The following is a 25,488-nucleotide window of genomic DNA, read 5'->3' as shown; positions in this document are numbered from 1 at the left end:
AGACCCTGGTTCCCACCTCGGAAGCCAAGTCTCCCCAACCCTAACCCTAACTTGGGTTTTTACCCAAATTTTCTAGAGGAACTTTAACATCCCCCAGTCCACGCAGTGTACTAAAAGACAGGAGGGAACACATCCTGTTGGGCCACTCAATCTGTTTCAACACGCTTGGCTTTACAGACGCCCTGGTTCCATCCTGGGAAGCCAAGTCTCGCCAACCCTCACCCTAATTTGAGTCTCAACCCTAATTTCCTCTTTGGACTGAAGCATACCGCCGTCCACAGAGTGTACCAAATGTCAGTATGGAAGACATCTTGATGTCCCCCTCAGGCTGATTCACCAAGCTAGGCTTCACCAAGAACCCGTTTCTTACCTAGGAAGCCCAGTTTCCCCAACCCTAACCCTAACTTGGGTTTTTACCCTACTTTATTTTGGGAATGAAACATCCCCTCGTCCATGCGGTGTACTAAAAGACAGGAGGCAACCCATCCTGCAGGCCCACTTATCCTATTTCTACATGCTTGGCTTTTCCGAGGCCCTGGTTCACTCCAGGGAAGCCAAGTCTCCCGAACCCTAACCCTAACTTGAGTCTTAACCCTAATTTACTTGTGCAACTGTCACAAACCCCCATCCACAGGTCGCACTAAAAGAAGGCAGGCACACCATTCCTTTGGCCCTCTCAGTCTGTTTCACCATGCTTGGCTTCAGCAACACCCTGTTTCCATTCTGGGAAGCCAAGTCTCCTGACCCCTAACCCTAAGTTGGGTCTGAACCCTAATTTCCTCTTGGGACTGAAACATGTCCCTGTCCACAAGCTGTACTAATGGGCAGTATGTTATCCTCCAATGGCTCACTCAGTCTGTTTGACCAATCTATGCTTCACCAAGACGCTGGTTCCTTCCTGGGAAGCCTAGTGTCCCCAACCCTAACCCTAATTTGAGTCTCAACCCTGATTTCCTGTTTAGACTGAAACATCACCCCGTCCTCACGTTGTACGAAAAGACGGTCGGCACCCCTTTCTGATGACCTGCTCAGTTCGTTTCACCAAGCTAGTCTTCCCCAAGACCCTGGTTCCCTCCTCGGAAGCCAAGTCTCCCCAACTCTAACCCTAACTTGGGGTTTTACCCAAATTTTCTAGAGGAACTTTAACATCCCCCAGTCCATGCGGTGTACTAAAAGAAAGGAGGGAACACATCCTGTTGGGCCACTCAATCTGTTTCAACATGCTTGGCTTTACAGACGCCCTGGTTCCATCCTGGGAAGCCAAGTCTCGCCATCCCTAACCCTAATTTGAGTCTCAACCCTAATTTCCTCTTTGGACTGAAACATACCGCCGTCCACAGAGGGTACCAAATGTCAGTATGGAAGACATCTTGATGTCCCCCTCAGGCTGATTCACCAAGCTAGGCTTCACCAAGAACCCGTTTCTTACCTAGGAAGCCCAGTTTCCCCAACCCTAACCCTAACTTGGGTTTTTACCCTACTTTATTTTGGGAATGAAACATCCCCTCGTCCATGCGGTGTACTAAAAGACAGGAGGCAACCCATCCTGCAGGCCCACTTATCCTATTTCTACATGCTTGGCTTTTCCGAGGCCCTGGTTCACTCCAGGGAAGCCAAGTCTCCCGAACCCTAACCCTAACTTGAGTCTTAACCCTAATTTACTTGTGCAACTGTCACAAACCCCCATCCACAGGTCGCACTAAAAGAAGGCAGGCACACCATTCCTTTGGCCCTCTCAGTCTGTTTCACCATGCTTGGCTTCAGCAACACCCTGTTTCCATTCTGGGAAGCCAAGTCTCCTGACCCCTAACCCTCAGTTGGGTCTGAACCCTAATTTCCTCTTGGGACTGAAACATGTCCCTGTCCACAAGCTGTACTAATGGGCAGTATGTTATCCTCCAATGGCTCACTCAGTCTGTTTGACCAATCTATGCTTCACCAAGACGCTGGTTCCTTCCTGGGAAGCCTAGTGTCCCCAACCCTAACCCTAATTTGAGTCTCAACCCTTATTTCCTGTTTAGACTGAAACATCACCCCTTCCTCACGTTGTACGAAAAGACGGTCGGCACCCCTTTCTGATGACCTGCTCAGTTCGTTTCACCAAGCTAGTCTTCCCCAAGACCCTGGTTCCCACCTCGGAAGCCAAGTCTCCCCAACCCTAACCCTAACTTGGGTTTTTACCCAAATTTTCTAGAGGAACTTTAACATCCCCCAGTCCACGCAGTGTACTAAAAGACAGGAGGGAACACATCCTCTTGGGCCACTCAATCTGTTTCAACACGCTTGGCTTTACAGACGCCCTGGTTCCATCCTGGGAAGCCAAGTCTCGCCAGCCCTCACCCTAATTTGAGTCTCAACCCTAATTTCCTCTTTGGACTGAAACATACCGCCGTCCACAGAGTGTACTAAATGTCAGTATGGAAGACATCTTGATGTCCCCTTCAGGCTGATTCACCAAGCTAGGCTTCACCAAGAACCCGTTTCTTACCTAGGAAGACCAGTTTCCCCAACCCTAACCCTAACTTGGGTTTTTACCCTACTTTATTTTGGGAATGAAACATCCCCTCGTCCACGCGGTGTACTAAAAGACAGGAGGCAACCCATCCTGCAGGCCCACTTATCCTATTTCTGCATGCTTGGCTTTTCCGAGGCCCTGGTTCACTCCAGGGAAGCCAAATCTCCCGAACCCTAACCCTAACTTGAGTCTTAACCCTAATTTACTTGTGCAACTGTCACAAACCCCCATCCACAGGTCGCACTAAAAGAAGGCAGGCACACCATTCCTTTGGCCCTCTCAGTCTGTTTCACCATGCTTGGCTTCAGCAACACCCTGTTTCCATTCAGGGAAGCCAAGTCTCCTGACCCCTAACCCTCAGTTGGGTCTTAACCCTAATTTCCTCTCGGGACTGAAACTTGTCCCTGTCCACAAGCTGTACTAATGGGCAGTTAGTTAACCTCCAATGGCTCACTCAGTCTGTTTGACGAATCTAGGCTTTACCAAGATGCAGGTTCCTTCCTGGCAAGCCTAGTGTCCCCAACCCTAACCCTAATTTGAGTCTCAACCCTTATTTCCTGTTTAGACTGAAACATCACCCCGTCCTCACGTTGTACGAAAAGACGGTCGGCACCCCTTTCTGATGACCTGCTCAGTTCGTTTCACCAAGCTAGTCTTCCCCAAGACCCTGGTTCCCTCCTCGGAAGCCAAGTCTCCCCAACCCTAACCCTAACTTGGGTTTTTACCCAAATTTTCCAGAGGAACTTTAACATCCCCCAGTCCACGCAGTGTACTAAAAGACAGGAGGGAACACATCCTGTTGGGCCACTCAATCTGTTTCAACACGCTTGGCTTTACAGACGCCCTGGTTCCATCCTGGGAAGCCAAGTCTCGCCAACCCTCACCCTAATTTGAGTCTCAACCCTAATTTCCTCTTTGGACTGAAACATACCGCCGTCCACAGAGTGTACCAAATGTCAGTATGGAAGACATCTTGATGTCCCCCTCAGGCTGATTCACCAAGCTAGGCTTCACCAAGAACCCGTTTCTTACCTAGGAAGCCCAGTTTCCCCAACCCTAACCCTAACTTGGGTTTTTACCCTACTTTATTTTGGGAATGAAACATCCCCTCGTCCACGCGGTGTACTAAAAGACAGGAGGCAACCCATCCGGAAGGCCCACTTATCCTATTTCTGCATGCTTGGCTTTTCCGAGGCCCTGGTTCAATCCAGGGAAGCCAAGTCTCCCGAACCCTAACCCTAACTTGAGTCTTAACCCTAATTTACTTGTGCAACTGTCACAAACCCCCATCCACAGGTCGCACTAAAAGAAGGCAGGCACACCATTCCTTTGGCCCTCTCAGTCTGTTTCACCATGCTTGGCTTCAGCAACACCCTGTTTCCATTCTGGGAAGCCAAGTCTCCTGACCCCTAACCCTCAGTTGGGTCTTAACCCTAATTTCCTCTCGGGACTGAAACTTGTCCCTGTCCACAAGCTGTACTAATGGGCAGTTAGTTAACCTCCAATTTCTCACTCAGTCTGTTTGACCAATCTAGGCTTTACCAAGATGCAGGTTCCTTCCTGGCAAGCCTAGTGTCCCCAACCCTAACCCTAATTTGAGTCTCAACCCTTATTTCCTGTTTAGACTGAAATATCACCCTGTCCTCACGTTGTACGAAAAGACGGTCGGCACCCCTTTCTGATGACCTGCTCAGTTCGTTTCACCAAGCTAGTCTTCCCCAAGACCCTGGTTCCCTCCTCGGAAGCCAAGTCTCCCCAACTCTAACCCTAACTTGGGGTTTTACCCAAATTTTCTAGAGGAACTTTAACATCCCCCAGTCCATGCGGTGTACTAAAAGACAGGAGGGAACACATCCTGTTGGGCCACTCAATCTGTTTCAACATGCTTGGCTTTACAGACGCCCTGGTTCCATCCTGGGAAGCCAAGTCTCGCCAACCCTAACCCTAATTTGAGTCTCAACCCTAATTTCCTCTATGGACTTAAATATACCGCCGTCCACAGAGGGTACCAAATGTCAGTATGGAAGACATCTTGATGTCCCCCTCAGGCTGATTCACCAAGCTAGGCTTCACCAAGAACCCGTTTCTTACCTAGGAAGCCCAGTTTCCCCAACCCTAACCCTAACTTGGGTTTTTACCCTACTTTATTTTGGGAATGAAACATCCCCTCGTCCATGCGGTGTACTAAAAGACAGGAGGCAACCCATCCTGCAGGCCCACTTATCCTATTTCTACATGCTTGGCTTTTCCGAGGCCCTGGTTCACTCCAGGAAAGCCAAATCTCCCGAACCCTAACCCTAACTTGAGTCTTAACCCTAATTTACTTGTGCAACTGTCACAAACCCCCATCCACAGGTCGCACTAAAAGAAGGCAGGCACACCATTCCTTTGGCCCTCTCAGTCTGTTTCACCATGCTTGGCTTCAGCAACACCCTGTTTCCATTCTGGGAAGCCAAGTCTCCTGACCCCTAACCCTCAGTTGGGTCTTAACCCTAATTTCCTCTCGGGACTGAAACTTGTCCCTGTCCACAAGCTGTACTAATGGGCAGTTAGTTAACCTCCAATTTCTCACTCAGTCTGTTTGACCAATCTAGGCTTTACCAAGATGCAGGTTCCTTCCTGGCAAGCCTAGTGTCCCCAACCCTAACCCTAATTTGAGTCTCAACCCTTATTTCCTGTTTAGACTGAAATATCACCCTGTCCTCACGTTGTACGAAAAGACGGTCGGCACCCCTTTCTGATGACCTGCTCAGTTCGTTTCACCAAGCTAGTCTTCCCCAAGACCCTGGTTCCCTCCTCGGAAGCCAAGTCTCCCCAACTCTAACCCTAACTTGGGGTTTTACCCAAATTTTCTAGAGGAACTTTAACATCCCCCAGTCCATGCGGTGTACTAAAAGACAGGAGGGAACACATCCTGTTGGGCCACTCAATCTGTTTCAACATGCTTGGCTTTACAGACGCCCTGGTTCCATCCTGGGAAGCCAAGTCTCGCCAACCCTAACCCTAATTTGAGTCTCAACCCTAATTTCCTCTATGGACTTAAATATACCGCCGTCCACAGAGGGTACCAAATGTCAGTATGGAAGACATCTTGATGTCCCCCTCAGGCTGATTCACCAAGCTAGGCTTCACCAAGAACCCGTTTCTTACCTAGGAAGCCCAGTTTCCCCAACCCTAACCCTAACTTGGGTTTTTACCCTACTTTATTTTGGGAATGAAACATCCCCTCGTCCATGCGGTGTACTAAAAGACAGGAGGCAACCCATCCTGCAGGCCCACTTATCCTATTTCTACATGCTTGGCTTTTCCGAGGCCCTGGTTCACTCCAGGAAAGCCAAATCTCCCGAACCCTAACCCTAACTTGAGTCTTGACCCTAATTTACTTGTGCAACTGTCACAAACCCCCATGCACAGGTTGTACTAAAAGACGGCAGGCAGACCATTCCTTTGGCCCTCTCAGTCTGTTTCACCATGCTTGGCTTCAGCAACACCCTGTTTCCATTCTGGGAAGCCAAGTCTCCTGACCCATAACCCTCAGTTGGGTCTTAACCCTAATTTCCTCTCGGGACTGAAACATGTCCCTGTCCACAAGCTGTACTAATGGGCAGTTACTTAACCTCTAATGGCTCACTCAGTCTGTTTGACCAATCTAGGCTTTACCAAGACGCTGGTTCCTTCCTGGGAAGCCTAGTGTCCCCAACCCTAACCCTAATTTGAGTCTCAACCCTTATTTCCTGTTTAGACTGAAACATCACCCCGTCCTCACGTTGTACGAAAAGACGGTCGGCACCCCTTTCTGATGACCTGCTCAGTTCGTTTCACCAAGCTAGTCTTCCCCAAGACCCTGGTTCCCTCCTCGGAAGCCAAGTCTCCCCAACCCTAACCCTAACTTGGGTTTTTACCCAAATTTTCTAGAGGAACTTTAACATCCCCCAGTCCACGCAGTGTACTAAAAGACAGGAGGGAACACATCCTGTTGGGCCACTCAATCTGTTTCAACATGCTTGGCTTTACAGATGCCCTGGTTCCATCCTGGGAAGCCAAGTCTCGCCAACCCTCACCCTAATTTGAGTCTCAACCCTAATTTCCTCTTTGGACTGAAACATACCGCCGTCCACAGAGTGTACCAAATGTCAGTATGGAAGACATCTTGATGTCCCCCTCAGGCTGATTCACCAAGCTAGGCTTCACCAAGAACCTGTTTCTTACCTAGGAAGCCCAGTTTCCCCAACCCTAACCCTAACTTGGGTTTGTACCCTACTTTATTTTGGGAATGAAACATCCCCTCGTCCACGCGGTGTACTAAAAGACAGGAGGCAACCCATCCTGCAGGCCCACTTATCCTATTTCTGCATGCTTGGCTTTTCCGAGGCCCTGGTTCACTCCAGGGAAGCCAAGTCTCCCGAACCCTAACCCTAACTTGAGTCTTAACCCTAATTTACTTGTGCAACTGTCACAAACCCCCATCCACAGGTCGCACTAAAAGAAGGCAGGCACACCATTCCTTTGGCCCTCTCCGTCTGTTTCACCATGCTTGGCTTCAGCAACACCCTGTTTCCATTCTGGGAAGCCAAGTCTCCTGACCCCTAACCCTCAGTTGGGTCTGAACCCTAATTTCCTCTTGGGACTGAAACATGTCCCTGTCCACAAGCTGTACTAATGGGCAGTATGTTATCCTCCAATGGCTCACTCAGTCTGTTTGACTAATCTATGCTTCACCAAGATGCTGGTTCCTTCCTGGGAAGCCTAGTGTCCCCAACCCTAACCCTAATTTGAGTCTCAACCCTTATTTCCTGTTTAGACTGAAACATCACCCCGTCCTCACGTTGTACGAAAAGACGGTCGGCACCCCTTTCTGATGACCTGCTCAGTTCGTTTCACCAAGCTAGTCTTCCCCAAGACCCTGGTTCCCTCGTCGGAAGCCAAGTCTCCCCAACCCTAACCCTAACTTGGGTTTTTACCCAAATTTTCTAGAGGAACTTTAACATCCCCCAGTCCACGCAGTGTACTAAAAGACAGGAGGGAACACATCCTGTTGGGCCACTCAATCTGTTTCAACACGCTTGGCTTTACAGAGGCCCTGGTTCCATCCTGGGAAGCCAAGTCTCGCCAACCCTAACCCTAATTTGAGTCTCAACCCTAATTTCCTCTTTGGACTGAAACATACCGCCGTCCACAGAGTGTACCAAATGTCAGTATGGAAGACATCTTGATGTCCCCCTCAGGCTGATTCACCAAGCTAGGCTTCACCAAGAACCCGTTTCTTACCTAGGAAGCCCAGTTTCCCCAACCCTAACCCTAACTTGGGTTTTTACCCTACTTTATTTTGGGAATGAAACATCCCCTCGTCCACGCGGTGTACTAAAAGACAGGAGGCAACCCATCCTGCAGGCCCACTTATCCTATTTCTGCATGCTTGGCTTTTCCGAGGCCCTGGTTCAATCCAGGGAAGCCAAGTCTCCCGAACCCTAACCCTAACTTGAGTCTTAACCCTAATTTACTTGTGCAACTGTCACAAACCCCCATCCACAGGTCGCACTAAAAGAAGGCAGGCACACCATTCCTTTGGCCCTCTCAGTCTGTTTCACCATGCTTGGCTTCAGCAACACCCTGTTTCCATTCTGGGAAGCCAAGTCTCCTGACCCCTAACCCTCAGTTGGGTCTTAACCCTAATTTCCTCTCGGGACTGAAACTTGTCCCTGTCCACAAGCTGTACTAATGGGCAGTTAGTTAACCTCCAATGGCTCACTCAGTCTGTTTGACCAATCTAGGCTTTACCAAGACGCAGGTTCCTTCCTGGCAAGCCTAGTGTCCCCAACCCTAACCCTAATTTGAGTCTCAACCCTGATTTCCTGTTTAGACTGAAACATCACCCCGTCCTCACGTTGTACGAAAAGACGGTCGGCACCCCTTTCTGATGACCTGCTCAGTTCGTTTCACCAAGCTAGTCTTCCCCAAGACCCTGGTTCCCTCCTCGGAAGCCAAGTCTCCCCAACTCTAACCCTAACTTGGGGTTTTACCCAAATTTTCTAGAGGAACTTTAACATCCCCCAGTCCATGCGGTGTACTAAAAGAAAGGAGGGAACACATCCTGTTGGGCCACTCAATCTGTTTCAACATGCTTGGCTTTACAGACGCCCTGGTTCCATCCTGGGAAGCCAAGTCTCGCCAACCCTAACCCTAATTTGAGTCTCAACCCTAATTTCCTCTTTGGACTGAAACATACCGCCGTCCACAGAGTGTACCAAATGTCAGTATGGAAGACATCTTGATGTCCCCCTCAGGCTGATTCACCAAGCTAGGCTTCACCAAGAACCCGTTTCTTACCTAGGAAGCCCAGTTTCCCCAACCCTAACCCTAACTTGGGTTTTTACCCTACTTTATTTTGGGAATGAAACATCCCCTTGTCCATGCGGTGTACTAAAAGACAGGAGGCAACCCATCCTGCAGGCCCACTTATCCTATTTCTACATGCTTGGCTTTTCCGAGGCCCTGGTTCACTCCAGGGAAGCCAAGTCTCCCGAACCCTAACCCTAACTTGAGTCTTAACCCTAATTTACTTGTGCAACTGTCACAAACCCCGATCCACAGGTCGCACTAAAAGAAGGCAGGCACACCATTCCTTTGGCCCTCTCCGTCTGTTTCACCATGCTTGGCTTCAGCAACACCCTGTTTCCATTCTGGGAAGCCAAGTCTCCTGACCCCTAACCCTAAGTTGGGTCTGAACCCTAATTTCCTCTTGGGACTGAAACATGTCCCTGTCCACAAGCTGTACTAATGGGCAGTATGTTATCCTCCAATGGCTCACTCAGTCTGTTTGACCAATCTATGCTTCACCAAGACGCTGGTTCCTTCCTGGGAAGCCTAGTGTCCCCAACCCTAACCCTAATTTGAGTCTCAACCCTTATTTCCTGTTTAGACTGAAACATCACCCCTTCCTCACGTTGTACGAAAAGACGGTCGGCACCCCTTTCTGATGACCTGCTCAGTTCGTTTCACCAAGCTAGTCTTCCCCAAGACCCTGGTTCCCTCCTCGGAAGCCAAGTCTCCCCAACTCTAACCCTAACTTGGGGTTTTACCCAAATTTTCTAGAGGAACTTTAACATCCCCCAGTCCATGCGGTGTACTAAAAGACAGGAGGGAACACATCCTGTTGGGCCACTCAATCTGTTTCAACATGTTTGGCTTTACAGACGCCCTGGTTCCATCCTGGGAGGCCAAGTCTCGCCAACCCTCACCCTAATTTGAGTCTCAACCCTAATTTCCTCTTTGGACTGAAACATACCGCCGTCCACAGAGTGTACCAAATGTCAGTATGGAAGACATCTTGATGTCCCCCTCAGGCTGATTCACCAAGCTAGGCTTCACCAAGAACCCGTTTCTTACCTAGGAAGCCCAGTTTCCCCAACCCTAACCCTAACTTGGGTTTGTACACTACTTTATTTTGGGAATGAAACATCCCCTCGTCCATGCGGTGTACTAAAAGACAGGAGGCAACCCATCCTGCAGGCCCACTTATCCTATTTCTACATGCTTGGCTTTTCCGAGGCCCTGGTTCACTCCAGGGAAGCCAAGTCTCCCGAACCCTAACCCTAACTTGAGTCTTAACCCTAATTTACTTGTGCAACTGTCACAAACCCCCATCCACAGGTCGCACTAAAAGAAGGCAGGCACACCATTCCTTTGGCCCTCTCAGTCTGTTTCACCATGCTTGGCTTCAGCAACACCCTGTTTCCATTCTGGGAAGCCAAGTCTCCTGACCCCTAACCCTAAGTTGGGTCTGAACCCTAATTTCCTCTTGGGACTGAAACATGTCCCTGTCCACAAGCTGTACTAATGGGCAGTATGTTATCCTCCAATGGCTCACTCAGTCTGTTTGACCAATCTATGCTTCACCAAGACGCTGGTTCCTTCCTGGGAAGCCTAGTGTCCCCAACCCTAACCCTAATTTGAGTCTCAACCCTGATTTCCTGTTTAGACTGAAACATCACCCCGTCCTCACGTTGTACGAAAAGACGGTCGGCACCCCTTTCTGATGACCTGCTCAGTTCGTTTCACCAAGCTAGTCTTCCCCAAGACCCTGGTTCCCTCCTCGGAAGCCAAGTCTCCCCAACTCTAACCCTAACTTGGGGTTTTACCCAAATTTTCTAGAGGAACTTTAACATCCCCCAGTCCATGCGGTGTACTAAAAGAAAGGAGGGAACACATCCTGTTGGGCCACTCAATCTTTTTCAACATGCTTGGCTTTACAGACGCCCTGGTTCCATCCTGGGAAGCCAAGTCTCGCCATCCCTAACCCTAATTTGAGTCTCAACCCTAATTTCCTCTTTGGACTGAAACATACCGCCGTCCACAGAGGGTACCAAATGTCAGTATGGAAGACATCTTGATGTCCCCCTCAGGCTGATTCACCAAGCTAGGATTCACCAAGAACCCGTTTCTTACCTAGGAAGCCCAGTTTCCCCAACCCTAACCCTAACTTGGGTTTTTACCCTACTTTATTTTGGGAATGAAACATCCCCTCGTCCATGCGGTGTACTAAAAGACAGGAGGCAACCCATCCTTCAGGCCCACTTATCCTATTTCTACATGCTTGGCTTTTCCGAGGCCCTGGTTCACTCCAGGGAAGCCAAGTCTCCCGAACCCTAACCCTAACTTGAGTCTTAACCCTAATTTACTTGTGCAACTGTCACAAACCCCCATCCACAGGTCGCACTAAAAGAAGGCAGGCACACCATTCCTTTGGCCCTCTCAGTCTGTTTCACCATGCTTGGCTTCAGCAACACCCTGTTTCCATTCTGGGAAGCCAAGTCTCCTGACCCCTAACCCTAAGTTGGGTCTGAACCCTAATTTCCTCTTGGGACTGAAACATGTCCCTGTCCACAAGCTGTACTAATGGGCAGTATGTTATCCTCCAATGGCTCACTCAGTCTGTTTGACCAATCTATGCTTCACCAAGACGCTGGTTCCTTCCTGGGAAGCCTAGTGTCCCCAACCCTAACCCTAATTTGAGTCTCAACCCTTATTTCCTGTTTAGACTGAAACATCACCCCTTCCTCACGTTGTACGAAAAGACGGTCGGCACCCCTTTCTGATGACCTGCTCAGTTCGTTTCACCAAGCTAGTCTTCCCCAAGACCCTGGTTCCCACCTCGGAAGCCAAGTCTCCCCAACCCTAACCCTAACTTGGGTTTTTACCCAAATTTTCTAGAGGAACTTTAACATCCCCCAGTCCACGCAGTGTACTAAAAGACAGGAGGGAACACATCCTGTTGGGCCACTCAATCTGTTTCAACACGCTTGGCTTTACAGACGCCCTGGTTCCATCCTGGGAAGCCAAGTCTCGCCAACCCTCACCCTAATTTGAGTCTCAACCCTAATTTCCTCTTTGGACTGAAGCATACCGCCGTCCACAGAGTGTACCAAATGTCAGTATGGAAGACATCTTGATGTCCCCCTCAGGCTGATTCACCAAGCTAGGCTTCACCAAGAACCCGTTTCTTACCTAGGAAGCCCAGTTTCCCCAACCCTAACCCTAACTTGGGTTTTTACCCTACTTTATTTTGGGAATGAAACATCCCCTCGTCCATGCGGTGTACTAAAAGACAGGAGGCAACCCATCCTGCAGGCCCACTTATCCTATTTCTACATGCTTGGCTTTTCCGAGGCCCTGGTTCACTCCAGGGAAGCCAAGTCTCCCGAACCCTAACCCTAACTTGAGTCTTAACCCTAATTTACTTGTGCAACTGTCACAAACCCCCATCCACAGGTCGCACTAAAAGAAGGCAGGCACACCATTCCTTTGGCCCTCTCAGTCTGTTTCACCATGCTTGGCTTCAGCAACACCCTGTTTCCATTCTGGGAAGCCAAGTCTCCTGACCCCTAACCCTAAGTTGGGTCTGAACCCTAATTTCCTCTTGGGACTGAAACATGTCCCTGTCCACAAGCTGTACTAATGGGCAGTATGTTATCCTCCAATGGCTCACTCAGTCTGTTTGACCAATCTATGCTTCACCAAGACGCTGGTTCCTTCCTGGGAAGCCTAGTGTCCCCAACCCTAACCCTAATTTGAGTCTCAACCCTGATTTCCTGTTTAGACTGAAACATCACCCCGTCCTCACGTTGTACCAAAAGACGGTCGGCACCCCTTTCTGATGACCTGCTCAGTTCGTTTCACCAAGCTAGTCTTCCCCAAGACCCTGGTTCCCTCCTCGGAAGCCAAGTCTCCCCAACTCTAACCCTAACTTGGGGTTTTACCCAAATTTTCTAGAGGAACTTTAACATCCCCCAGTCCATGCGGTGTACTAAAAGAAAGGAGGGAACACATCCTGTTGGGCCACTCAATCTGTTTCAACATGCTTGGCTTTACAGACGCCCTGGTTCCATCCTGGGAAGCCAAGTCTCGCCATCCCTAACCCTAATTTGAGTCTCAACCCTAATTTCCTCTTTGGACTGAAACATACCGCCGTCCACAGAGGGTACCAAATGTCAGTATGGAAGACATCTTGATGTCCCCCTCAGGCTGATTCACCAAGCTAGGCTTCACCAAGAACCCGTTTCTTACCTAGGAAGCCCAGTTTCCCCAACCCTAACCCTAACTTGGGTTTTTACCCTACTTTATTTTGGGAATGAAACATCCCCTCGTCCATGCGGTGTACTAAAAGACAGGAGGCAACCCATCCTGCAGGCCCACTTATCCTATTTCTACATGCTTGGCTTTTCCGAGGCCCTGGTTCACTCCAGGGAAGCCAAGTCTCCCGAACCCTAACCCTAACTTGAGTCTTAACCCTAATTTACTTGTGCAACTGTCACAAACCCCCATCCACAGGTCGCACTAAAAGAAGGCAGGCACACCATTCCTTTGGCCCTCTCAGTCTGTTTCACCATGCTTGGCTTCAGCAACACCCTGTTTCCATTCTGGGAAGCCAAGTCTCCTGACCCCTAACCCTAAGTTGGGTCTGAACCCTAATTTCCTCTTGGGACTGAAACATGTCCCTGTCCACAAGCTGTACTAATGGGCAGTATGTTATCCTCCAATGGCTCACTCAGTCTGTTTGACCAATCTATGCTTCACCAAGACGCTGGTTCCTTCCTGGGAAGCCTAGTGTCCCCAACCCTAACCCTAATTTGAGTCTCAACCCTTATTTCCTGTTTAGACTGAAACATCACCCCTTCCTCACGTTGTACGAAAAGACGGTCGGCACCCCTTTCTGATGACCTGCTCAGTTCGTTTCACCAAGCTAGTCTTCCCCAAGACCCTGGTTCCCACCTCGGAAGCCAAGTCTCCCCAACCCTAACCCTAACTTGGGTTTTTACCCAAATTTTCTAGAGGAACTTTAACATCCCCCAGTCCACGCAGTGTACTAAAAGACAGGAGGGAACACATCCTGTTGGGCCACTCAATCTGTTTCAACACGCTTGGCTTTACAGACGCCCTGGTTCCATCCTGGGAAGCCAAGTCTCGCCAGCCCTCACCCTAATTTGAGTCTCAACCCTAATTTCCTCTTTGGACTGAAACATACCGCCGTCCACAGAGTGTACTAAATGTCAGTATGGAAGACATCTTGATGTCCCCCTCAGGCTGATTCACCAAGCTAGGCTTCACCAAGAACCCGTTTCTTACCTAGGAAGCCCAGTTTCCCCAACCCTAACCCTAACTTGGGTTTTTACCCTACTTTATTTTGGGAATGAAACATCCCCTCGTCCACGCGGTGTACTAAAAGACAGGAGGCAACCCATCCTGCAGGCCCACTTATCCTATTTCTGCATGCTTGGCTTTTCCGAGGCCCTGGTTCACTCCAGGGAAGCCAAGTCTCCCGAACCCTAACCCTAACTTGAGTCTTAACCCTAATTTACTTGTGCAACTGTCACAAACCCCCATCCACAGGTCGCACTAAAAGAAGGCAGGCACACCATTCCTTTGGCCCTCTCCGTCTGTTTCACCATGCTTGGCTTCAGCAACACCCTGTTTCCATTCTGGGAAGCCAAGTCTCCTGACCCCTAACCCTAAGTTGGGTCTGAACCCTAATTTCCTCTTGGGACTGAAACATGTCCCTGTCCACAAGCTGTACTAATGGGCAGTATGTTATCCTCCAATGGCTCACTCAGTCTGTTTGACCAATCTATGCTTCACCAAGACGCTGGTTCCTTCCTGGGAAGCCTAGTGTCCCCAACCCTAACCCTAATTTGAGTCTCAACCCTTATTTCCTGTTTAGACTGAAACATCACCCCTTCCTCACGTTGTACGAAAAGACGGTCGGCACCCCTTTCTGATGACCTGCTCAGTTCGTTTCACCAAGCTAGTCTTCCCCAAGACCCTGGTTCCCTCCTCGGAAGCCAAGTCTCCCCAACTCTAACCCTAACTTGGGGTTTTACCCAAATTTTCTAGAGGAACTTTAACATCCCCCAGTCCATGCGGTGTACTAAAAGACAGGAGGGAACACATCCTGTTGGGCCACTCAATCTGTTTCAACATGCTTGGCTTTACAGACGCCCTGGTTCCATCCTGGGAAGCCAAGTCTCGCCAACCCTAACCCTAATTTGAGTCTCAACCCTAATTTCCTCTTTGGACTGAAACATACCGCCGTCCACAGAGGGTACCAAATGTCAGTATGGAAGACATCTTGATGTCCCCCTCAGGCTGATTCACCAAGCTAGGCTTCACCAAGAACCCGTTTCTTACCTAGGAAGCCCAGTTTCCCCAACCCTAACCCTAACTTGGGTTTTTACCCTACTTTATTTTGGGAATGAAACATCCCCTCGTCCACGCGGTGTACTAAAAGACAGGAGGCAACCCATCCTGCAGGCCCACTTATCCTATTTCTACATGCTTGGCTTTTCCGAGGCCCTGGTTCACTCCAGGGAAGCAAAATCTCCCGAATCCTAACCCTAACTTGAGTCTTAACCCTAATTTTCTTGTGCAACTGTCACAAACCCCCATCCACAGGTCGCACTAAAAGAAGGCAGGCACACCATTCCTTTGGCCCTCTCAGTCTGTTTCACCATGCTTGGCTTCAGCAACACCCTGTTTCCATTCTGGGAAGCCAAGTCTCCTGACCCCTAACCCTCAGTTGGGTCTTAACCCTAATTTCCTCTCGGGACTGAAGCTTGTCCCTGTCCACAAGCTGTACTAACGGGCAGTATGTTATCCTCCAATGGCTCACTCAGTCTGTTTGACCAATCTAGGCTTTACCAAGACGCTGGTTCCTTCCTGGGAAGCCTAGTGTCCCCAACCCTAACCCTAATTTGAGTCTCAACCCTTATTTCCTGTTTAGACTGAAACATCACCCCTTCCTCACGTTGTACGAAAAGACGGTCGTCACCCATTTCTGATGACCTGCTCAGTTCGTTTCACCAAGCTAGTCTTCCCCAAGACCCTGGTTCCCTCCTCGGAAGCCAAGTCTCCCCAACACTAACCCTAACTTGGGGTTTTACCCAAATTTTCTAGAGGAACTTTAACATCCCCCAGTCCATGCGGTGTACTAAAAGACAGGAGGGAACACATCCTGTTGGGCCACTCAATCTGTTTCAACATGTTTGGCTTTACAGACGCCCTGGTTCCATCCTGGGAGGCCAAGTCTCGCCAACCCTCACCCTAATTTGAGTCTCAACCCTAATTTCCTCTTTGGACTGAAACATACCGCCGTCCACAGAGTGTACCAAATGTCAGTATGGAAGACATCTTGATGTCCCCCTCAGGCTGATTCACCAAGCTAGGCTTCACCAAGAACCCGTTTCTTACCTAGGAAGCCCAGTTTCCCCAACCCTAACCCTAACTTGGGTTTGTACACTACTTTATTTTGGGAATGAAACATCCCCTCGTCCATGCGGTGTACTAAAAGACAGGAGGCAACCCATCCTGCAGGCCCACTTATCCTATTTCTACATGCTTGGCTTTTCCGAGGCCCTGGTTCACTCCAGGGAAGCCAAGTCTCCCGAACCCTAACCCTAACTTGAGTCTTAACCCTAATTTACTTGTGCAACTGTCACAAACCCCCATCCACAGGTCGCACTAAAAGAAGGCAGGCACACCATTCCTTTGGCCCTCTCAGTCTGTTTCACCATGCTTGGCTTCAGCAACACCCTGTTTCCATTCTGGGAAGCCAAGTCTCCTGACCCCTAACCCTAAGTTGGGTCTGAACCCTAATTTCCTCTTGGGACTGAAACATGTCCCTGTCCACAAGCTGTACTAATGGGCAGTATGTTATCCTCCAATGGCTCACTCAGTCTGTTTGACCAATCTATGCTTCACCAAGACGCTGGTTCCTTCCTGGGAAGCCTAGTGTCCCCAACCCTAACCCTAATTTGAGTCTCAACCCTTATTTCCTGTTTAGACTGAAACATCACCCCTTCCTCACGTTGTACGAAAAGACGGTCGGCACCCCTTTCTGATGACCTGCTCAGTTCGTTTCACCAAGCTAGTCTTCCCCAAGACCCTGGTTCCCACCTCGGAAGCCAAGTCTCCCCAACCCTAACCCTAACTTGGGTTTTTACCCAAATTTTCTAGAGGAACTTTAACATCCCCCAGTCCACGCAGTGTACTAAAAGACAGGAGGGAACACATCCTGTTGGGCCACTCAATCTGTTTCAACACGCTTGGCTTTACAGACGCCCTGGTTCCATCCTGGGAAGCCAAGTCTCGCCAGCCCTCACCCTAATTTGAGTCTCAACCCTAATTTCCTCTTTGGACTGAAACATACCGCCGTCCACAGAGTGTACTAAATGTCAGTATGGAAGACATCTTGATGTCCCCCTCAGGCTGATTCACCAAGCTAGGCTTCACCAAGAACCCGTTTCTTACCTAGGAAGCCCAGTTTCCCCAACCCTAACCCTAACTTGGGTTTTTACCCTACTTTATTTTGGGAATGAAACATCCCCTCGTCCACGCGGTGTACTAAAAGACAGGAGGCAACCCATCCTGCAGGCCCACTTATCCTATTTCTGCATGCTTGGCTTTTCCGAGGCCCTGGTTCACTCCAGGGAAGCCAAGTCTCCCGAACCCTAACCCTAACTTGAGTCTTAACCCTAATTTACTTGTGCAACTGTCACAAACCCCCATCCACAGGTCGCACTAAAAGAAGGCAGGCACACCATTCCTTTGGCCCTCTCCGTCTGTTTCACCATGCTTGGCTTCAGCAACACCCTGTTTCCATTCTGGGAAGCCAAGTCTCCTGACCCCTAACCCTAAGTTGGGTCTGAACCCTAATTTCCTCTTGGGACTGAAACATGTCCCTGTCCACAAGCTGTACTAATGGGCAGTATGTTATCCTCCAATGGCTCACTCAGTCTGTTTGACCAATCTATGCTTCACCAAGACGCTGGTTCCTTCCTGGGAAGCCTAGTGTCCCCAACCCTAACCCTAATTTGAGTCTCAACCCTTATTTCCTGTTTAGACTGAAACATCACCCCTTCCTCACGTTGTACGAAAAGACGGTCGGCACCCCTTTCTGATGACCTGCTCAGTTCGTTTCACCAAGCTAGTCTTCCCCAAGACCCTGGTTCCCTCCTCGGAAGCCAAGTCTCCCCAACTCTAACCCTAACTTGGGGTTTTACCCAAATTTTCTAGAGGAACTTTAACATCCCCCAGTCCATGCGGTGTACTAAAAGACAGGAGGGAACACATCCTGTTGGGCCACTCAATCTGTTTCAACATGCTTGGCTTTACAGACGCCCTGGTTCCATCCTGGGAAGCCAAGTCTCGCCAACCCTAACCCTAATTTGAGTCTCAACCCTAATTTCCTCTTTGGACTGAAGCATACCGCCGTCCACAGAGTGTACCAAATGTCAGTATGGAAGACATCTTGATGTCCCCCTCAGGCTGATTCACCAAGCTAGGCTTCACCAAGAACCCGTTTCTTACCTAGGAAGCCCAGTTTCCCCAACCCTAACCCTAACTTGGGTTTTTACCCTACTTTATTTTGGGAATGAAACATCCCCTCGTCCATGCGGTGTACTAAAAGACAGGAGGCAACCCATCCTGCAGGCCCACTTATCCTATTTCTACATGCTTGGCTTTTCCGAGGCCCTGGTTCACTCCAGGGAAGCCAAGTCTCCCGAACCCTAACCCTAACTTGAGTCTTAACCCTAATTTACTTGTGCAACTGTCACAAACCCCCATCCACAGGTCGCACTAAAAGAAGGCAGGCACACCATTCCTTTGGCCCTCTCAGTCTGTTTCACCATGCTTGGCTTCAGCAACACCCTGTTTCCATTCTGGGAAGCCAAGTCTCCTGACCCCTAACCCTAAGTTGGGTCTGAACCCTAATTTCCTCTTGGGACTGAAACATGTCCCTGTCCACAAGCTGTACTAATGGGCAGTATGTTATCCTCCAATGGCTCACTCAGTCTGTTTGACCAATCTATGCTTCACCAAGACGCTGGTTCCTTCCTGGGAAGCCTAGTGTCCCCAACCCTAACCCTAATTTGAGTCTCAACCCTGATTTCCTGTTTAGACTGAAACATCACCCCGTCCTCACGTTGTACGAAAAGACGGTCGGCACCCCTTTCTGATGACCTGCTCAGTTCGTTTCACCAAGCTAGTCTTCCCCAAGACCCTGGTTCCCTCCTCGGAAGCCAAGTCTCCCCAACTCTAACCCTAACTTGGGGTTTTACCCAAATTTTCTAGAGGAACTTTAACATCCCCCAGTCCATGCGGTGTACTAAAAGAAAGGAGGGAACACATCCTGTTGGGCCACTCAATCTGTTTCAACATGCTTGGCTTTACAGACGCCCTGGTTCCATCCTGGGAAGCCAAGTCTCGCCATCCCTAACCCTAATTTGAGTCTCAACCCTAATTTCCTCTTTGGACTGAAACATACCGCCGTCCACAGAGGGTACCAAATGTCAGTATGGAAGACATCTTGATGTCCCCCTCAGGCTGATTCACCAAGCTAGGCTTCACCAAGAACCCGTTTCTTACCTAGGAAGCCCAGTTTCCCCAACCCTAACCCTAACTTGGGTTTTTACCCTACTTTATTTTGGGAATGAAACATCCCCTCGTCCATGCGGTGTACTAAAAGACAGGAGGCAACCCATCCTGCAGGCCCACTTATCCTATTTCTACATGCTTGGCTTTTCCGAGGCCCTGGTTCACTCCAGGGAAGCCAAGTCTCCCGAACCCTAACCCTAACTTGAGTCTTAACCCTAATTTACTTGTGCAACTGTCACAAACCCCGATCCACAGGTCGCACTAAAAGAAGGCAGGCACACCATTCCTTTGGCCCTCTCAGTCTGTTTCACCATGCTTGGCTTCAGCAACACCCTGTTTCCATTCTGGGAAGCCAAGTCTCCTGACCCCTAACCCTAAGTTGGGTCTGAACCCTAATTTCCTCTTGGGACTGAAACATGTCCCTGTCCACAAGCTGTACTAATGGGCAGTATGTTATCCTCCAATGGCTCACTCAGTCTGTTTGACCAATCTATGCTTCACCAAGACGCTGGTTCCTTCCTGGGAAGCCTAGTGTCCCCAACCCTAACCCTAATTTGAGTCTCAACCCTTATTTCCTGTTTAGACTGAAACATCACCCCGTCCTCACGTTGTACGAAAAGACGGTCGGCACCCCTTTCTGATGACCTGCTCAGTTCGTTTCACCAAGCTAGTCTTCCCCAAGACCCTGGTTCCCACCTCGGAAGCCAAGTCTCCCCAACCCTAACCCTAACTTGGGTTTTTACCCAAATTTTCTAGAGGAACTTTAACATCCCCCAGTCCACGCAGTGTACTAAAAGACAGGAGGGAACACATCCTGTTGGGCCACTCAATCTGTTTCAACACGCTTGGCTTTACAGACGCCCTGGTTCCATCCTGGGAAGCCAAGTCTCGCCAGCCCTCACCCTAATTTGAGTCTCAACCCTAATTTCCTCTTTGGACTGAAACATACCGCCGTCCACAGAGTGTACTAAATGTCAGTATGGAAGACATCTTGATGTCCCCCTCAGGCTGATTCACCAAGCTAGGCTTCACCAAGAACCCGTTTCTTACCTAGGAAGCCCAGTTTCCCCAACCCTAACCCTAACTTGGGTTTTTACCCTACTTTATTTTGGGAATGAAACATCCCCTCGTCCACGCGGTGTACTAAAAGACAGGAGGCAACCCATCCTGCAGGCCCACTTATCCTATTTCTGCATGCTTGGCTTTTCCGAGGCCCTGGTTCACTCCAGGGAAGCCAAATCTCCCGAACCCTAACCCTAACTTGAGTCTTAACCCTAATTTACTTGTGCAACTGTCACAAACCCCCATCCACAGGTCGCACTAAAAGAAGGCAGGCACACCATTCCTTTGGCCCTCTCAGTCTGTTTCACCATGCTTGGCTTCAGCAACACCCTGTTTCCATTCAGGGAAGCCAAGTCTCCTGACCCCTAACCCTCAGTTGGGTCTTAACCCTAATTTCCTCTCGGGACTGAAACTTGTCCCTGTCCACAAGCTGTACTAATGGGCAGTTAGTTAACCTCCAATGGCTCACTCAGTCTGTTTGACGAATCTAGGCTTTACCAAGATGCAGGTTCCTTCCTGGCAAGCCTAGTGTCCCCAACCCTAACCCTAATTTGAGTCTCAACCCTTATTTCCTGTTTAGACTGAAACATCACCCCATCCTCACGTTGTACGAAAAGACGGTCGGCACCCCTTTCTGATGACCTGCTCAGTTCGTTTCACCAAGCTAGTCTTCCCCAAGACCCTGGTTCCCTCCTCGGAAGCCAAGTCTCCCCAACCCTAACCCTAACTTGGGTTTTTACCCAAATTTTCCAGAGGAACTTTAACATCCCCCAGTCCACGCAGTGTACTAAAAGACAGGAGGGAACACATCCTGTTGGGCCACTCAATCTGTTTCAACACGCTTGGCTTTACAGACGCCCTGGTTCCATCCTGGGAAGCCAAGTCTCGCCAACCCTCACCCTAATTTGAGTCTCAACCCTAATTTCCTCTTTGGACTGAAACATACCGCCGTCCACAGAGTGTACCAAATGTCAGTATGGAAGACATCTTGATGTCCCCCTCAGGCTGATTCACCAAGCTAGGCTTCACCAAGAACCCGTTTCTTACCTAGGAAGCCCAGTTTCCCCAACCCTAACCCTAACTTGGGTTTTTACCCTACTTTATTTTGGGAATGAAACATCCCCTCGTCCACGCGGTGTACTAAAAGACAGGAGGCAACCCATCCGGAAGGCCCACTTATCCTATTTCTGCATGCTTGGCTTTTCCGAGGCCCTGGTTCAATCCAGGGAAGCCAAGTCTCCCGAACCCTAACCCTAACTTGAGTCTTAACCCTAATTTACTTGTGCAACTGTCACAAACCCCCATCCACAGGTCGCACTAAAAGAAGGCAGGCACACCATTCCTTTGGCCCTCTCAGTCTGTTTCACCATGCTTGGCTTCAGCAACACCCTGTTTCCATTCTGGGAAGCCAAGTCTCCTGACCCCTAACCCTCAGTTGGGTCTTAACCCTAATTTCCTCTCGGGACTGAAACTTGTCCCTGTCCACAAGCTGTACTAATGGGCAGTTAGTTAACCTCCAATTTCTCACTCAGTCTGTTTGACCAATCTAGGCTTTACCAAGATGCAGGTTCCTTCCTGGCAAGCCTAGTGTCCCCAACCCTAACCCTAATTTGAGTCTCAACCCTTATTTCCTGTTTAGACTGAAATATCACCCTGTCCTCACGTTGTACGAAAAGACGGTCGGCACCCCTTTCTGATGACCTGCTCAGTTCGTTTCACCAAGCTAGTCTTCCCCAAGACCCTGGTTCCCTCCTCGGAAGCCAAGTCTCCCCAACTCTAACCCTAACTTGGGGTTTTACCCAAATTTTCTAGAGGAACTTTAACATCCCCCAGTCCATGCGGTGTACTAAAAGACAGGAGGGAACACATCCTGTTGGGCCACTCAATCTGTTTCAACATGCTTGGCTTTACAGACGCCCTGGTTCCATCCTGGGAAGCCAAGTCTCGCCAACCCTAACCCTAATTTGAGTCTCAACCCTAATTTCCTCTATGGACTTAAATATACCGCCGTCCACAGAGGGTACCAAATGTCAGTATGGAAGACATCTTGATGTCCCCCTCAGGCTGATTCACCAAGCTAGGCTTCACCAAGAACCCGTTTCTTACCTAGGAAGCCCAGTTTCCCCAACCCTAACCCTAACTTGGGTTTTTACCCTACTTTATTTTGGGAATGAAACATCCCCTCGTCCATGCGGTGTACTAAAAGACAGGAGGCAACCCATCCTGCAGGCCCACTTATCCTATTTCTACATGCTTGGCTTTTCCGAGGCCCTGGTTCACTCCAGGAAATCCAAATCTCCCGAACCCTAACCCTAACTTGAGTCTTGACCCTAATTTACTTGTGCAACTGTCACAAACCCCCATGCACAGGTTGTACTAAAAGACGGCAGGCAGACCATTCCTTTGGCCCTCTCAGTCTGTTTCACCATGCTTGGCTTCAGCAACACCCTGTTTCCATTCTGGGAAGCCAAGTCTCCTGACCCATAACCCTCAGTTGGGTCTTAACCCTAATTTCCTCTCGGGACTGAAACTTGTCCCTGTCCACAAGCTGTACTAATGGGCAGTTACTTAACCTCTAATGGCTCACTCAGTCTGTTTGACCAATCTAGGCTTTACCAAGACGCTGGTTCCTTCCTGGGAAGCCTAGTGTCCCCAACCCTAACCCTAATTTGAGTCTCAACCCTTATTTCCTGTTTAGACTGAAACATCACCCCTTCCTCACGTTGTACGAAAAGACGGTCGGCACCCCTTTCTGATGACCTGCTCAGTTCGTTTCACCAAGCTAGTCTTCCCCAAGACCCTGGTTCCCTCCTCGGAAGCCAAGTCTCCCCAACCCTAACCCTAACTTGGGTTTTTACCCAAATTTTCTAGAGGAACTTTAACATCCCCCAGTCCACGCAGTGTACTAAAAGACAGGAGGGAACACATCCTGTTGGGCCACTCAATCTGTTTCAACATGCTTGGCTTTACAGATGCCCTGGTTCCATCCTGGGAAGCCAAGTCTCGCCAACCCTCACCCTAATTTGAGTCTCAACCCTAATTTCCTCTTTGGACTGAAACATACCGCCGTCCACAGAGTGTACCAAATGTCAGTATGGAAGACATCTTGATGTCCCCCTCAGGCTGATTCACCAAGCTAGGCTTCACCAAGAACCCGTTTCTTACCTAGGAAGCCCAGTTTCCCCAACCCTAACCCTAACTTGGGTTTGTACCCTACTTTATTTTGGGAATGAAACATCCCCTCGTCCACGCGGTGTACTAAAAGACAGGAGGCAACCCATCCTGCAGGCCCACTTATCCTATTTCTGCATGCTTGGCTTTTCCGAGGCCCTGGTTCAATCCAGGGAAGCCAAGTCTCCCGAACCCTAACCCTAACTTGAGTCTTAACCCTAATTTACTTGTGCAACTGTCACAAACCCCGATCCACAGGTCGCACTAAAAGAAGGCAGGCACACCATTCCTTTGGCCCTCTCCGTCTGTTTCACCATGCTTGGCTTCAGCAACACCCTGTTTCCATTCTGGGAAGCCAAGTCTCCTGACCCCTAACCCTAAGTTGGGTCTGAACCCTAATTTCCTCTTGGGACTGAAACATGTCCCTGTCCACAAGCTGTACTAATGGGCAGTATGTTATCCTCCAATGGCTCACTCAGTCTGTTTGACTAATCTATGCTTCACCAAGATGCTGGTTCCTTCCTGGGAAGCCTAGTGTCCCCAACCCTAACCCTAATTTGAGTCTCAACCCTTATTTCCTGTTTAGACTGAAACATCACCCCGTCCTCACGTTGTACGAAAAGACGGTCGGCACCCCTTTCTGATGACCTGCTCAGTTCGTTTCACCAAGCTAGTCTTCCCCAAGACCCTGGTTCCCTCGTCGGAAGCCAAGTCTCCCCAACCCTAACCCTAACTTGGGTTTTTACCCAAATTTTCTAGAGGAACTTTAACATCCCCCAGTCCACGCAGTGTACTAAAAGACAGGAGGGAACACATCCTGTTGGGCCACTCAATCTGTTTCAACACGCTTGGCTTTACAGAGGCCCTGGTTCCATCCTGGGAAGCCAAGTCTCGCCAACCCTAACCCTAATTTGAGTCTCAACCCTAATTTCCTCTTTGGACTGAAACATACCGCCGTCCACAGAGTGTACCAAATGTCAGTATGGAAGACATCTTGATGTCCCCCTCAGGCTGATTCACCAAGCTAGGCTTCACCAAGAACCCGTTTCTTACCTAGGAAGCCCAGTTTCCCCAACCCTAACCCTAACTTGGGTTTTTACCCTACTTTATTTTGGGAATGAAACATCCCCTCGTCCACGCGGTGTACTAAAAGACAGGAGGCAACCCATCCTGCAGGCCCACTTATCCTATTTCTGCATGCTTGGCTTTTCCGAGGCCCTGGTTCAATCCAGGGAAGCCAAGTCTCCCGAACCCTAACCCTAACTTGAGTCTTAACCCTAATTTACTTGTGCAACTGTCACAAACCCCCATCCACAGGTCGCACTAAAAGAAGGCAGGCACACCATTCCTTTGGCCCTCTCCGTCTGTTTCACCATGCTTGGCTTCAGCAACACCCTGTTTCCATTCTGGGAAGCCAAGTCTCCTGACCCCTAACCCTCAGTTGGGTCTTAACCCTAATTTCCTCTCGGGACTGAAACTTGTCCCTGTCCACAAGCTGTACTAATGGGCAGTTAGTTAACCTCCAATGGCTCACTCAGTCTGTTTGACCAATCTAGGCTTTACCAAGACGCAGGTTCCTTCCTGGCAAGCCTAGTGTCCCCAACCCTAACCCTAATTTGAGTCTCAACCCTGATTTCCTGTTTAGACTGAAACATCACCCCGTCCTCACGTTGTACGAAAAGACGGTCAGCACCCCTTTCTGATGACCTGCTCAGTTCGTTTCACCAAGCTAGTCTTCCCCAAGACCCTGGTTCCCTCCTCGGAAGCCAAGTCTCCCCAACTCTAACCCTAACTTGGGGTTTTACCCAAATTTT

The sequence above is a fragment of the Heloderma suspectum genome, chromosome 1, assembly GCF_057233095.1.
Source record: "Heloderma suspectum isolate Gila_16-S chromosome 1, 16-S_ref, whole genome shotgun sequence".
Classification (NCBI taxonomy): domain Eukaryota; kingdom Metazoa; phylum Chordata; class Lepidosauria; order Squamata; family Helodermatidae; genus Heloderma; species Heloderma suspectum.
Note: the sequence above shows the minus strand (reverse complement) of the source record.